The sequence below is a fragment of the Heptranchias perlo genome, chromosome 4, assembly GCF_035084215.1.
Source record: "Heptranchias perlo isolate sHepPer1 chromosome 4, sHepPer1.hap1, whole genome shotgun sequence".
Classification (NCBI taxonomy): domain Eukaryota; kingdom Metazoa; phylum Chordata; class Chondrichthyes; order Hexanchiformes; family Hexanchidae; genus Heptranchias; species Heptranchias perlo.
Genome location: NC_090328.1, coordinates 31,499,425 through 31,513,081, shown reverse-complemented (window position 1 = coordinate 31,513,081; position 13,657 = coordinate 31,499,425). Strand labels below are relative to the sequence as shown.

Genomic DNA, 13,657 nt, shown 5'->3' with positions numbered 1-13,657 from the left:
TCTCCTGCAAGACAGAGGACAGTGTGTCAGTGAGTGTCCTGCAAGGTGTGTGGGTGATGTGCCTGCCATGGTTGAATAGCTGCCAGTTTGTGTGACTTGTGAGTGGTGGTTGTGTGGCCTGCAAGTGTGGTACTATGTGCGGGTGAGGTGCAGCATTGCGTATGGATGGGCAGTGTTTGTTGGTGGATGGGTGGGTGACGGGAGGTGTCGTGCATGGAGTATTGGTGTAGTTGGTAGGATGTGCCACTTGACACTTGTATTCACTCACCTTGACCACTCGTGTCAAATCATTGAACTCCTTCTGGCACTGCACCCACATGCGTGGTGCAATGCTCCTAGCGTTCACTTCCTGCACCACAGCCTGCCAATGCCTGCGCAGCTGTAGTCTGGAGGGTCTCCGGCCACCCTGCGGGTACATGCTGGCCCTTCTTTGGTTCACGCCTTCCACCAGGGCCTCAAGAGCATCAATGGAGAAGCATGGAGCTCTCTCTTTTGCCGGTGCAGCTACTCTCATGGCCATTTTCCCTCCTACAGGTAAGCTGTGTACCTGCCATTTGAAATGTGCCTGCACCTTTAAGTAGTGCAGGCTGCTGATGGCGTGTGCTGTGTACACCCCATTTCCAACTTCCTCATTCTCTGTGCAGCCTCTCAGCAGCGAGGGCTGCACTGGCTGCACGGAGATTTCATGGTAAATAGCAGGCAGCACGAAGTTCACCTGCTGCCTGCTTCGGGTCCGTCGGGCGTGGGGTGGTAGTGCATTGCACTACCATCGCCCAGAACGGACCCTCATCCAATTTTCCCCCCATTGTTTTGACTCCTTCAACCTTAAAAGATAACCCCTTGTGCAGCATTTCAACTTTTCCCACATGAAGCACATTTTGATCTCTTTGTGATGCTGACAATTTAATGCCAACTTGTTGTGCTGTTGGCTCATGACTGCTAAGGTTGGGATTGAGACTGCCTGAACTCATTTCATTTAGGATGTTTACAGGCATCAGAGAGAAAACACTTTCATCCTATCAGTGTGATCTGGATTTGAATCTAGGTGTCAGCGAAAGAACAGTATTTTAACTCACAGTGTCAGGCAGTCTTTATCGATTAGTATTTTAATTAACAGTATGCATAATGAATTTGAGATACAAGTTTTGATTTTGTAGATAAAGTAAAAAGAAAGAAAAAGAGAAAAAATAAACTTGTATTTATATAGTGCCTTTCATGTTCTCAGGAAACCCAAAGTACATTATAGCCAATGAAATATTTCTGAAATGTAGTCACCATTGTAATGTAGACAAACATTAATGTTACTATTTTGACTACCAGACAAGAAAATAAATCTATATGATACACTTGTACTCTATTCAAATTTCATCTTATCTCTGGAGCCACAGATAAATTTCCCTGAATTCATAGGAGAATTGTTGATCATTTTCCATTTTCATTTTGTTTGCAAACCCTTTGGGTAAGCTTGGCCATGGCTCACCATCAAATAACCTTATTCATCGAATATAATTGATTGAAGAACAAAAAACAGTTTGGGAAAGGAAAATGTTGAGGCACATAAACTGATCTTTTTATGTTGTTCTTCATATCATTTTTCAAGAACAACCATAGGAAGAATGTTATGGATTGAATTTTGTGAGAAAGTGATGACTTCTTTTTTGATGATCCTTTTCGAAGTTCCAGAACCAGCAAAGGCTTCTCCATGAGTGTGGGAGGAGTCCTGCAGATTGGCAGAATCACCATAATCCATCTCCTTTCTTCATGGATTACAATATTGGAACTCAGTCTGACAACATTGAAGCCTGACCAAAAAGGACCACCAGTCCCCCTGCATCCAGGCATATTTGGTGGGTTACCCATCATTACTTCAGCCTGCCCTGCTCAAGGTCAATCAGCAGACAAATTTATTGCTCAAACACTATGTAATTTGATGTTCTGATTGTAATTGTATGACTTGTTTATCAATAGGCCATTATTCACAATGGGTATTGATAGTCCGAGTCTCTTTAATCCTCTGACAAATGCTGAAAACATACCTTCCACAGTTCAGATGAACTGTTCAACCATACAATCTGACTGATGATGCAGAGGAGTTATTAGAATCAAAACCAATAACAAATTGCATTTAAATCACACATGCAACATAGAAAATCAACCTCAGATGCTTCACATTGGCATAAGGAAAATTTCCCCTGTAATGGTTTGGACAACCAAAAGTTGCCATAATGTCTGACTTCCAAATTCCTACCATGTGTAAAGAAGCACAATCTGTAACTTGCAGCAGGACTTTGAACCATAGAACCACCAAAGTTTACTGTGATATTTGACTATTGAGTCAATTGTGCCTGTGCTAGTTCTTTGCTAGAGCAATCTAAAACTAATCAAACTGCCCTGCGCTCTCCCTGTGGCCTATATTTTGATCTGTTTCAAAAAGTTATCAAATTTTCCCTTAAAAGATGCAATAATCATCTTCCTCGCAACTCCCCATTTGAACCTTTCCAATCAGGTTTTTACCACTGCCACAGCACTGAAACGGCTCTAATCAAAGTCACAAATGACATCCGCTGTGACTGACCAAGGTGCACTATCCCTCCTCGACCTCCCTGCAGCCTTTGACATGGTCGACCACACCATCCTCCTTCAGTGCCTGAGAAAATGCTTCAGCACAAATTTAGAAATGAGTTCCAATCATTTAAAGGATGTATACTCAAAAATAATATGTATTAGGGTCCTTTCAACACATAGCTTTGCTGGGTAATGTGTTTCAGTTTTTATTCTAATGACTACATTTTAATCAGTTACTCCCGCCACCACCACCACCCCCACCCCCCACCCCAGCCAATGCAATCTTACATGATAGGCTCTGTATCTGCAGCTTTCCAGCTTGCGAAGTGAGTTTTCATACTGATGCAATAGTGGTATGAAGAGATGAAGTATGTGTCTAAATTCAATGGTATGAAACTCATTCAATACACGGATAAATGGGGTATAGTTTTGTGCACCTTATAAGGTCACCCACAAATGTAATTTGAGATAATGTAATTTACAGATTTAGGTCATGTAAATACTAAATCCATTAACTATCCTCAGATTCGATTAGCTGTCATTCTATCTTCATTTGCACCTCTCTATAACAATAACAATTCAGAATGATCTAATTAGCACCATTCAACACTGTCTGAACAACACAACACCATACAGCATAGGATGTCTGCTAATGTAACAGATTTGGCATATGTTGTACCTTACATTGTTGATACATTATGTTCCATTTTTAATGATGAAAGTTTAATCCTGAACACTCCTACTAATCATAGAGCATTTGAACCTTGTATGCCTCACTGAGTTTATAATTCACTATAGAGTTTATTCTGTCATTCTAATCCTTTCTGAAGCTCACATTTGTCATTTGTAGGACTGGTTTGTATAGATTATATCTAATTCACACAGATTGGCTGTGGGTAGGAAGACAGTATGGGGATTAGTTTTAGTGTAAATGAAAACAAACGATCAAGTGCATAGGTGCCTCTGCATTTCTAGGTACACGATCAATGGTGGGCACAGCCCTTCTGATATTATTTGTGTTCCATTCTGTAAGACTTAATTGTCTGTCTGCCAACAATAGTATTGATAAAAATGTAAACAGATAAATCCTTGAAAAATCTTTTTTACTCCAATTCTTGATGGCTATCAAGGTTTTCTAAGTTTCTTCTTTAATCTGCATTTTTTCCCCATATAGTTCCCTAGATTTGATTTCTGATATATTAGCCAAACTCAGCTGAGGCAGAAGCACAAAAGTAGGGGGTTTCGCAAACAACAAGGAGGATTGTAAAATACTTTAGAAAGACATATACGAATTGGTGGAGACAAGTGGCAGATGCAATTTATTGTGAAGAAATGTGAGGTCATACATTTCATAAAATCATAGAATCATAGAAAGGTTAGAGCACGGAAGCAGGGCATTCGGCCCATCGAGTCCGCACCTGCTCTATGCAAGAGCAATCTGGCTAGTCCCACCCCCACCCTGTTTTTCCAGGTAGCCCTGCAAATATTTTCCTTTCAAGTACTTATCCAGTTCCCTTTTGAAGGCCATGATTGAATCCGCCTCCACCACCCCCTCGGGCAGTGCATTCTAGATCCTAACCACTTGCTGTGTAAAAAAGTTTTTCCTCGTGTCACCTTTGGCAAAAGAACCAATCATCTTAAATCTATGTCCTCTGGTTCTTGACCCTTCTGCCAACGGGAATAGTTTCTCTCTATCTACTCGGTCTAGACCCTTCATGTTTTTGAATCCCTCTATCGAATCTCCTCTCAACCGTCTCTGTTCCAAGGAGAACAACCTCAGCTTCTCCAGTTTATCCACGTAACCAAAGTCCCTCATCCCTGGAATCATTCTAGTAAATCTCTTCTGCACCCTCTCTAAGGCCTTCACATCATCCCTCAAGTGCAGTGTCCAAAACCGGACACAATACTCCAGTTGTGGCTGAACCAGTGTTTTATAAAGGTTCATCATGACTTCCATACTTTTGTACTCTATGCCTCCATTTATAAAGCCCAGGATCCCATATGCTTTTTTAAACTGCTTTCTCAACCTGCCCTGCCACCTTCAATGATTTGTGCACATATACCCCAGAACTCCCTGTTCCTGAACCCCTTTTAGAGTTGAGCCCTCTAGTTTATATTGCCTCTCCTCATTCTTCCGACCGAAATGTGTCATTTTGCATTTTTCCGTCTTAAATTTCACCTGCCACGTGTCCGCCCATGCCACCAGCCTGTCTATATCCTCTTGAAGCCCATTACTATCCTCTTCATTGTTCACTACACTTCCAAATTTTGTGTCATCTGCAAATTTTGAAATTGTGCCCTGTACACCCAATTTCAAGTCATTACTATATATCAAGAAAAGCAGCGGTCCCAGCACCGACCCCTGGGGAACACCACTGTAAACCTCCTTCCAGTCCGAAAAACAACCGTTCATCACTACTCTCTGTTTCCTGTCACTTAGCCAATTCTGTATCCATGTTGCTACTGCCCCCTTTATTCAATGGGCCGCAATCTTGAAGATAAACCTACCATGCGGCATTTTATCAAACGCTTTTTGAAAGTCCATATGCACCACATCAACTGCATTGCCCTCATCTCCCCTCATCAAAAACCTCTGTCAGGTTAGTTAAACACGATTTGCCTTTAACAAATCTGTGCTGGCATTCCCTAATCAATCCACGCTCGTCCAAGTGACTGCTAATTCTGTCCCGGTTTATCATTTCTAAAAGCTCCCCCATCACTAAGTTTAAACTGATTGGCCTATGGTGGCTGGGTTCATCCTTATACCCTTTATCGAACAAGGGTGTAACATTTGCAATTCATCAGTCCTCTGGCACCACCCCCGTATCTACGGATGTTTGGAAGATTATGGCCAGCAGCTTTGCAATTTTGCGAGGAAAAATTAAGGAATTGGACTATTCATTTGATGGAAAGATGCTGAAATGTGTGGAAGAACAGAGAGACCTGGGGGTTCAAATACAAGGGGCAGAATTCTCCTCTAAGATTGTGCCCGAAATCGACACTGGCTGCTTCTTCCCCACCTGCCACATGCAAATGACAGCAGGAATCTGTGGTCCCAGTCGATTTCCTGCCCGTTCTTTTTTTTTATTCGTTCATGGGATGTGGACATCGCTGGCGAGGCCGGCATTCATTGCCCATCCCTAATTGCCCTTGAGAAGGTGGTGGTGAGCTGCCTTCTTGAACCACTGCAGTCCATTTGGTGAAGGTTCTCCCACAGTGCTGTTAGGAAGGGAGTTCCAGGATTTTGACCCAGCGACAATGAAGGAACGGCGATATATTTCCAAGTCGGGATAGCGTGTGACTTGGAGGGGAACATGCAGGTGGTGTTGTTCCCATGTACCTGCTACTCTTGTCCTTCTAGGTGGTAGAGGTCGCGGGTTTGGGAGGTCATGTCGAAGAAGCCTTGGCAAGTTGCTGCAGTGCATCCTGTGGATGGTACACACTGCAGCCACTGTGCGCCGGTGGTGAAGGGAGTGAATGTTTAGGGTGGTAGATGGGGTGCCAATCAAGCGGGCTGCTTTGTCCCGGATGGTGTCGAGCTTCTTGAGTGTTGTTGGAGCTGCACTCATCCAAGCAAGTGGAGAGTATTCCATCACACTCCTGACTTGTGCCTTGTAGATGGTGGAAAGGCTTTGGGGAGTCAGGAGATGAGTCACTCGCCGCAGAATACCCAGCCTCTGACCTGCTCTTGTAGCCGCAGTATATATATGGCTGGTCCAGTTAAGTTTCTGGTCAATGGTGACCCCCATGATGTTGATGGTGGGGGATTCGGCGATGGTAATGCCGTTGAATGTCAAGGGGAGGTGGTTAGACTCTCTCTTGTTGGAGATGGTCATTGCCTGGCACTTGTCTGGCGCGAATGTTACCTGCCACTTATGAGCCCAAGCCTGGATGTTGTCCAGGTCTTGCTGCATGCGGGCTCGGACTGCTTCATTATCTGAGGGGTTGCAAATGGAACTGAACACTGTGCAATCATCAGCGAACATCCCCATTTCTGACCTTATAATGGAGGGAAGGTCATTGATGAAGTAGCTGAAGATGGTTGGGCCTAGGACACTGCCTCGAGGAACTCCTGCAGCAATGTCCTGGGGCTGAGATGATTGGTCACCAACAACCACTACCATCTTCCTTTGTGCTAGGTATGACTCCAGCCACTGGAGAGTTTTCCCCGATTCCCATTGACTTCAATTTTACTAGGGCTCCTTGGTGCCACACTCGGTCAAATGCTGCCTTGATGTCAAGGGCAGTCACTCTCACCTCACCTCTGGAATTCAGCTCTTTTGTCCATATTTGGACCAAGGCTGTAATGAGGTCTGGAGCCGAGTGGTCCTGGCTGAACCCAAACTGAGCATCGGTGAGCAGATTATTGGTGAGTAAGTGCCGCTTGATAGCACTGTCGACAACTCCTTCCATCACTTTGCTGATGATTGAGAGTAGACTGATGGGGCGGTAATTGGCCGGATTGGATTTGTCCTGCTTTTTGTGGACAGGACATACCTCGGCAATTTTCCACATTGTCGGGTAGATGCCAGTGTTTTGGCTGTACTGGAATAGCTTGGCTAGAGGCGCAGCTAGTTCTGGAGCACAAGTCTTCAGCACTACAGCTGGGATGTTGTCGGGGCCCATAGCCTTTGCTGTGTCCAGTGCACTCAGCCGTTTCTTGATATCACGTGGAGTGAATCGAATTAGCTGAAGACTGGCTTCTGTGATGGTGGGGATATCGGGAGGCGGCCGAGATGGATCATCCACTCAGCACTTCTGGCTGAAGATGGTTGCACCATGTTACCACCACTTCCGGGGGCCACCATGGGGAATGTGGCCGTTGGCCCTGGGAAGCAGTGATAATAGCCCTGAGGTCCCCCGTGGAGGGATAGGGCCTTCTCTCCCTCCATTTTGCTCCCACTTACCTTGCTTTGTAGGCGTCAGTTTCTGCCAAGGTCTACAAGGCAGCCGATCTTTAGGGTCTTCTGCCCCTTTAACTGCTGGACTGCCTCTTCTGCTGTTGCAGCAGTAGTCCTGATATAGTACCATAAGGATCTTTCAGCCAGGTAATAGTGGGCTCCCCCTTCACAACAGGAATCCCACCAGGATCTTGCCATGCACACCATATGAACCCATCCCATCCCAGAGTTGCAGTAGTGTCAAAGGCTCAGACAGAAGTCTCATCCCACCAGAATAACATCATTGGGAGAAAAATCCCAACCATAATTTGTTAAAAGTGCAAGTGCAGGTAGAAAAGACATAAAAAAGGAAAATAGCTTATTAGGTTTAATAAATAGTTGCATAGAATACAAGAGCAAAGAGGCTATGACAAGTTTATACAAAGCAATGGTTAGGCATCAGTTAGAGTATGGTATGCAGTTTTGGGTGTCCTATAGAAAAGGCAAGAAGTCCCTAGACAGCGTACAGCCTAAATTCGCAAGGATGATATCAGGGGTACGAAACCATAGCTATGAGGAGAGACTTGAGATACACTCCTGGTCAACCCCTATCTCCATCTCCAAAAACTTCAGCTCATCCAGAACTTTGCTATCCATATGCTATCCTACACCATGACTTGTTCATCTACCAAACCCAGGCTTGCTGACCTACATTTGCTCCCCAAAGCTCAAATTTAAAATTCTCATTCTTGTGTTTAAGTTCCTCTGTGGCTTCACCCCTCCATATCTCTGTAACCTCCTTTAGCCCTACAACCCCAACCCCTGAACTCTGTTCCTCTGACTCCAGCCTGCTGAGCAACCCCCTCCCTTCACACCACCACCAGGGCCGTGCTTTCAGGCACCTAGATCCTGCTGTCTGGAATTACATTCCTAAACCCCTCCATCTTAATATCTCACTATTTAAGACTCCCCTTAAAATCCACCTCTTTGACCATCTTTTGTTCACCCCTCCTAATCTCTCCTCCTTTAGCTTGGTATGTTTTCCTTACACCTCTGTGAAGCACCTTGGGGCTTGAGGAAGATACAAGGCAATGGGATTAGTTTTGCGTTGCTCCAGAAAAGAGCTGGCATAGACAGAATGGACTGAATCGCCTCCTTCTGTGCTGTTAACTTCTATGGTTCTATAGATTTGCTACAGCTGACCACAGCATTACTGGACAAAGCAGGGGGATAATCAGCCAGGGTTCCTGCTTCTGATGGCTATCCAGTGACTCCTGCTAGAAAGTGTGTGAATGTCAGATAAGGGCAAGGTCTGGATTTTCTGGATACCTGACACAGTTGTATAAGCGATTAGCACTCACCATCCAGGCTTACAGTGAAGAATGGCTACTTGGACAGGGTATCATAAGACAACCAGGACCTATAGAATTGTATGTCAGTATCTTTAAGAAAAGGAGATCATTTAAAAATACTGTTAAAACATTCAGGATTTAAAATGTATAAAGGAGGAAACAATGCTGAAGGAGTATGCTGTTGAATGGAATTTGTTGTCGAAATCATACATTCTCTTCAGTACCTTTTTGTTTCCACACTTATATCATCAGCAAAGAGAAGTAATGCATGACCACCCCATGCTGACAAAATGTAGAATACATCAATAGAAGAAGATGCATTTATATAGCGCTTTTCGTGACCTCAGGATGTCCAAAGCACTTTACAGCCAACAAAGTACTTTTGAAGTATAGTCACTGTTGTAATGTAGGAATGTAATGTAATGTTAAAATTAAAATTCTTGGTAGCACAATTTTTACAAATAATTTGTTTTACAAACATTTTATCTTAATGTCATAGTAAATCCCCATTATATTATGAAGCTTTAAAACTCGGTTATTATCCTGCACAAACCATGCCCTATTAGGTTACATGGTACCCTGTTTGCCTGGAAGAAAAGTTTTTTCCAACTAACCTATTCAAGCAGCAAAATATTTTGTGATCTTAATTCAGTAAAAAAAATGTTTTTAATGTAATACATAATATTTTAAGAGACTGTACAACTCTGGAGAATTGGAACATAAAAGGCACTGCCAGATGCATATCTAAACCAGAAATCAAGAGAGAATTGGAGGAAATCAGAGAGAAAGAACATTTGCCTCTAGATGCGGGAGTGCAAGAGGAAAATAGATAAATATTGACCAAACCTTCCCAATCAATTTCCTTATTTGTGAACCCAAGAGAATGTTTCTGTACTGAATGTTTTGAAGGAAAAGAATATAATGAGGACTAGGTTCCTACAGGAATTTAGGATCAAGATTAAGATGCTGTGGGCAAGGTGAGCAGCTGACTTCAGAGCAAAAAGGGGTGGAAAGGGGATTCATTCCTCAACTGAAGTTTCAGCTGAAGGTAATTACTGTTCAGTTGAAACAGATGATGACATTCTCTCACACCAGCTGTGTCTGGTAGTTTGGGAGAGGAAAGGAAGTCAGACTGATAAGGAAAACAAATCTTGTAAGGAACCAGAGGAATTAAAAATGTTGGATTTTAAATTCCTGGATGCAGTTCAAAAAGTAAACTGGGAGGGGATTGTGAAAGTCTGGTATGTAGCTGGTAAAATTAGTTCATTTTGACTATTGTCTCTTAATTAGAATGTCTTTCTGCACAGGTTTAAGTATATATTTCATTTCTAAGGTTCAATGATTACAAGAAACCTTTAGGTATGAAGATTTTGTATCTCAATCTATGTAATCTAATCGTTTTTACTCATCAAAGTAACAACCTTAAAAATAGTGATTCTGATTTAAAAATCTCTCTTGAATGATGTCTTTTTGGAGAAAGAGTGTTAAGGGTAGTCCCAAAGGGTAAAACTGAAACAGAGAACATTAAGATTGGAAGTGGTTATTGTTTATATCATTAAACTGAAAGGTTCTGTTTTATAAGCTGAATGGAAGATTTAGTTAGACATTTTGAAATTTGAAATTGGGTATTTCTTGGTCAGTTATGAATGTAATGTGAAATAAATCTCATCTAAGAACTGAAGGAACATTGTGCTACTGAGCAGTTGGTGGCTTCTCTGATGATTTTGAAAACTATCCTCATTGTAGTAGCTTCATTGTAAATTAGAAAATGCTGGAAACACTCAGCAGGTCAGGCAGCATCTGTGGAGAGAGCAAAGCAGAGTTAATGTTTCAGGTTCATGATTGTTTGTCAAAACCATTTTCTGTTTTTATTTCAAATTTCCAGCATCTACAATATTATTTTTGTTCATTGTAAATTAGGGTTAGTGAAGAGGCTGCACTACTTTCAGTTGTTCTCTTTCTGGGCCTCTGAGGTTGAGTGGCATTGCAGGAATGTAAATCTTATCATTAAAAGGGTCCTTACATTGTTAAATACCAGCCCTAACTTTCTGCGGCAAGTTTAATTCATACTTAAGGCGCAAATCCAGCAATTTCTTGAAACTCATGGGGAGATTGATGGTGAGAGCAGAGCAAATTGTGCAACAATTTGTGGCGATTTGCTACTCAGTGTATCTCTTCCTCACAAGTTGATGGACGATTTACACACTAATAAGGGTGTGCACTAAACTTGCCATTATTTTGCCTGCAATTTCTGGCCCATTGTTCCATGAAGAAATCTTACTGCACTGGATTGTTGAGCTTGGTTTGGACTTGAATGGGAATGCTAGGCACTACTGGGCGCTATAGGTATTTGTTTGCCAGTAGAGGGTAATTGTGTCTAGTTCCCTCCACTCCTCTACCCACTTCAAATTTAGTCATAATATTTGCAAAACTTCCCCCTCAAAAGACAGTAGTGTCCACAATCAGATAGATTGTAGATTATCTGTGGAAGAGAGGCCTGATGGGCTGAATCAGCTCTTGTTTCCTTCTGCATATTAAATCACTGCTTACATGGTCTATCAACTGCATCCACAGAAAACCCTTCTCTGTCATGTGACCATTTCTGTATTCCTAATGTTGGCTCTTTTGGGAGTTGCACTTTGTTTCCAAATATAAAACTTTTTTTTAAACTTTCCCTCCCAACCTTTTCCTTCCCGAAGGTGTTGACTTCTTATGGCGGTGTGGTTCCATGGACACTGCGTACCTCTGGTATGTCGCTCAAGTAACCATTATTTAATCATGAGCCTTGACAGTGATTGTCAACAGGGTATTAAATCACAGGCATCACAGCAGAGCCCAACACCATTTTCACCTCACGTCCCTACATAAGCACTTCCAACATGGGGCAGTGTATAAATATCAGAAGCGAGAACCCTGGCCGTCTTATAATCTCTTCCTCACCTAAAGCCAGATGTAAGGAGTCTTACAACACCAGGTTATAGTCCAACAGCTTTATTTGAAATCACAAGCTTTCGGAGCTTTCCTCCAGCTGAGGTAGCAGTAGGGGAATTGCAACCAGTTGTAGTACCCCTTACTGCTATCCCAGCTGATATTGGCTAACTCAGCACAGATCGGAGATTGAGCTTGCTCTTTCTTGGCTATGTGGCTCAGCTGCTCACTGAGCCTTTGGGGATTTTTTTAAACTAACTACAGTGCACAATACTGAGGTAATGCAAAAATTACAAAAGTGATGCGGTTGACCTTTGATCAGGTGGTACATAAACAGCAGTAGCAATGTGGAGCAACAGTGCCCCCTGGTGATAGTTCCTTTTTATTTCACTCTTTCTACACACCAAATGATTCCACTTCCTGATCACAAAATAATTACAGATGAGGAAGGCTATTTGGCCCATTTTAATGCATTCATCTCGAATGAGCCTGACGCTTCTCCCCAACCCCATTGCAGCCTCCAATTAGTTCTTGAATGATTACAGGGTTCTTGCCTCCATTACTCTGTTTGGGAGCCCATTCCAAGTGCTGATTGTTATTTATAAAGAAGAATTTTCCGATTATCGATCCAAAACTTGCCTTTTACTAGTTTCAACTTGTAACTCTTGTTCTACACTTGTGGTATGATTTTAATTTAAAGCAATTTTCCAGATTTACCTTTTCCATACCACATACTACCTTATGTATTTTTATAAGATCATCTCTCAGATGCCTCCTTTCAAAGTTGAAAACCCCAAGTCTCTCCAATCTTCCCTCATAATTCAGATTTCTAAAATTCTCCTTTGCATTACCTCTGGTGCTTGAATGTCGCCCGTATCTTGGTGACCAGAACTGGATGCAGGTGTGGTCTGAGCAGAGCACTATACAGTTTGATAGTGAATTCCTCTGACTTGAGCCCCGATTTTTAACCTGGGTTGGGAGTGCGGCATGCGAGGGCCAAGGTAGGAGGGTGTGCCCACAAAGGCGGCAGCGTTGGACCCCGGGCCATTTTAACTCCCATTCAAATTTGTCCACACTGATTCCCACCCGAAGCCGACAGGGGTGACGTGGAGGTATGCGGGCCAGAGTGGGAAATCTCCCAGCTTCAGGCCACCATGGACCTGAGGAAAACAGTTCCTGGCAAGGTAAGTGACAAGGTGGGTCCAAGACAATCATGGTCAGGGAAAGGGGAAGGGGAGCCCGGGACAGAGTAGGCCCATGGATTCCTTGTGGGCCTGAAGGAACACTCCTGCTTTTCCTGGCCTACAAGGAAACCTATATTTAAAAAAAAAACATTTTAAGAACTTACCTGGGCCTCTTCTGGCCCTGGATCCTAATCTGCCACCAGCTTTCCCTGGCAACTTCAAGACTTGGCGTCAGACCCACGATCCGAGGTTAAGATTGCATTAGGGTCCGAATGATGCCATTGGACCTTGATATTTTAATATTAACGAGGCCCCAGGCAGGTGGCCTCCACATTCCTGAAAACCCAGAAGTTAAAATGGTGGGGGTGGGGTGGAAACGTGACAGGAACGCAGCAGGTAGAGCCCATCTGCCATTTTAACCCCCGGTCTGCACCGATCCTGCCAGGCGGGCAGAGTTAAAATCGGTCTGTGTATTCTTCTGCAGCAACAAAAAAGACAGCAGATGCTGGATCTCTGAGCAAAAACAAAACAAAAATGCTGGAAACGTTCAGCAGGTCAGCAAGCATCTGTGGAGAGAACAAAGAAAGATGTAAACCCGTTCAGCATTTTGTATTTTTTGTTTTCATATTCTACTGTTTTGGCTGTATAGTACAACATTTTATTGTCTTTGTTGATTGTAGCTTTATACTGGTTAGTAATATCTCCTAAGATTCCTAAATCATTTTCAACTTCACCCTTTGATATTTCA

At 43.0% G+C, this 13,657-nt stretch overlaps 1 long non-coding RNA gene across 1 annotated transcript; it reads right to left on the bottom strand.

Moving 5' to 3' along the window:
- Window positions 1–7,819: 7,819 nt before the first annotated feature.
- LOC137320460 (uncharacterized) lies at window positions 7,820–13,566 on the bottom strand. The gene is made up of 2 exons (XR_010962533.1): window positions 13,074–13,566; window positions 7,820–10,597 (listed from the first exon to the last, which is right to left on the bottom strand). It is a non-coding gene; the product is annotated as an uncharacterized lncRNA (long non-coding RNA).
- Window positions 13,567–13,657: the final 91 nt, after the last annotated feature.